The sequence below is a fragment of the Lemur catta genome, chromosome 18 (assembly GCF_020740605.2).
Source record: "Lemur catta isolate mLemCat1 chromosome 18, mLemCat1.pri, whole genome shotgun sequence".
Lineage (NCBI taxonomy): Eukaryota > Metazoa > Chordata > Mammalia > Primates > Lemuridae > Lemur > Lemur catta.
In genome coordinates this window covers 39936414-39938862 of record NC_059145.1, presented here as the reverse complement: position 1 = coordinate 39938862, position 2449 = coordinate 39936414, and positions in this window count along the sequence as shown.

Below are 2449 nucleotides of genomic sequence, written 5' to 3'. Positions count from 1 at the left end.
TGTTCTTGTGTGGTTGTATACCCAACAGAATACTGTACTTGAGGTTAGTGGAAAAATTTGCACTTTGGGAAGAAAACCCACCTTTCTCTGATTATGATATTTAAGTGGCCATATGTTTTGATGGAATTGTTCATCTGTTCATGTAAGGGGTGTGCTTTGTGCAGGCACAGGGACACATACCAGCAGATAGCTATTGTCCAAGAACTTTATTGTGGCAGGGGGGCTGGGCAAATGATCTGCACTATTAAGGAAAAAAAAGGGAAAGGAGAAAGGTTCCTAGAAGTCTCTAAGAACCAGGCTCCCTCAAAAGCCCTCAGGAGCGCATTTCCACTAGGGCTTCAGAAAGGTCCTTGCTGGGTTCCTATGTCTTACACCCCACATTCAGTGCATCAACAAAATAAAATCTGGCCTCTTCATATTCCTTCCAATACCATCCTACCATTCTAATCCTATAATCCTTCATGTGGATTATTGTAATCACTTCCAAATTGATCTTCCTGCCCCTACCCTTGCTTCCCCTGCAGTCTAATCTTCACTCAGACCCAGTGTGTCTTGCTAAACCGTACTTTCTCTCCTTGGCTCAAGAATTCTTCATTGGCTTTCTAGAGTAAAAGCCAAAGTCTTTATGATCACCAGTGAGGCCCTAAAGGATCTGAATCCCACTCCCCTCTGATAACTATTCATCCCCCCATCCATCTTCAGCCAAGATGGTCTGCATTTCAGGCAAGCTCCTGCTTCATGTGTTCTCACCAACTCATCTGCCTACACACTGTTCTAGATATTGGACACACCATTCCCTCCCTTTAGAGAAATGAAACCAGTGTCTCAAGTTTTTCCCTGATCACTATATAAAATAGCAGTTCCAATATCTCTTACCCTGTTTCATTTTTTTTCTCCTGACTTACACTTAGAGGACAGAGATCATCCATAAGGTATGCTAAATGTGTACTTATTGAAACATTTCAGGGGCACAAGTCTGTGGATTTCCCTTCCAGACCCTTGACAGAACTATGCAAATAGTACTAATAATGCTACCCTTTCTCTGAGGATGTATTTTCAAAAAGGGTCCATTCTGAGACTTTGCTAAACCAAAACTGGAAAAGGTTTTGTGGATTGAAACCTGTTTTATGACTAGATAATGTACTGGATGTTAACAAATAAAAAACGGCCTGTGCCTGCTTTGTTCCTCTCCAGAAAGGTGCACAGCCAGCAGCACCTTCTTTGGGCTTTAGGCATTCCCTGTGCTACTAAAACAACCCTTCTGAGAACCAGTAAGCACACTGCTCCTGAGAACAAATTACCGCTCTTTTACTTGGAGGAACCTAATGGGTCCTGATTAATGAACAATCCTGTCTCTTTCCAGGACCAGAGACCTGCAGCAATTAAGCATTCAACATTTGGGCCCCTATCTGAGGGAACCCTACCAGTTGCTTAAAAAAAAAAATCAACTCTTAACTCCTTAGGCATTCTAGGCCCTGACAGCAATCTCCCTTTTATTTAATGCCTTCACAAACATTCACAGGTCACTCACAGGCTAAATTTGGCACTAAGCACACAGCCACGAGTCTTGTTCCTACAACTGATCTTAGCCAAAAGGCCGAGAAGCGATGAGTTTGTTCCTGTTAACCTCCAATGTCAATTCCCTATTGCTGCTAACTCTTCTGCACACTACTGCTGCCCAATAAAATCCTGTCAGGCACTCAAGTCCAGTTCAAATCCCTGCTCCTCAGTGAAGCCTTACCTTCTCTCTTGGCCATAGGTAACTCTTACCTAGCACTTGTGTGGTCTCCCTTTCGGTCTTGAATTCTCATCTGAGTAGTCTATTGCGCCGGCCTCCAACCCCTTTCTTTATCTTGCTAAGTTTCATTTAACCTGTAGGACAGCCCAGGTGCCACTTACAGCGGGTATTCCTTAACCTGAGCCTCATTCATCTCTATAGAACCAGAGCTTAGGACAAAAACATTCCAGCACTTTCAGAGAAATGAATGTTAACAGCCCAAGCAGTTCCCACACCCTCCCACACAGACAGGCACGCCTTTCTCAGCATCACTCCTTGCACTTTCCTCCTCCCCAGATCTACCTCAAATGCACACATTTCAAACATTTACTATTCTCGAAGCTGTCTGCTCACAACAGCTCTATTCATACTCCCCGCCCAACCCCACTCTCCCAGCTTCCTTCCCAAGAGAGACTTAGGGTATCTGAGAGGTGGGTCTGGCCGGAGGACAGCGAGGCCACGGAGACCAGATCCCTGAATGCTGCCTGCCTCAACTCAAACACAACACGTGAAAACGTCAGGGCAAACTGCTCCCGCGCGGTTCTGTACTCCACGGAGTGATAGGGAGGCGGCGCACCTCGGAACCGCATCCGGGGTAACTAGGATCACCCCGCACCGAGTCCTCAGCGGCTGAACTGAATCCTCGTGCTGGCCCCAGGAGGACGAGAGGGG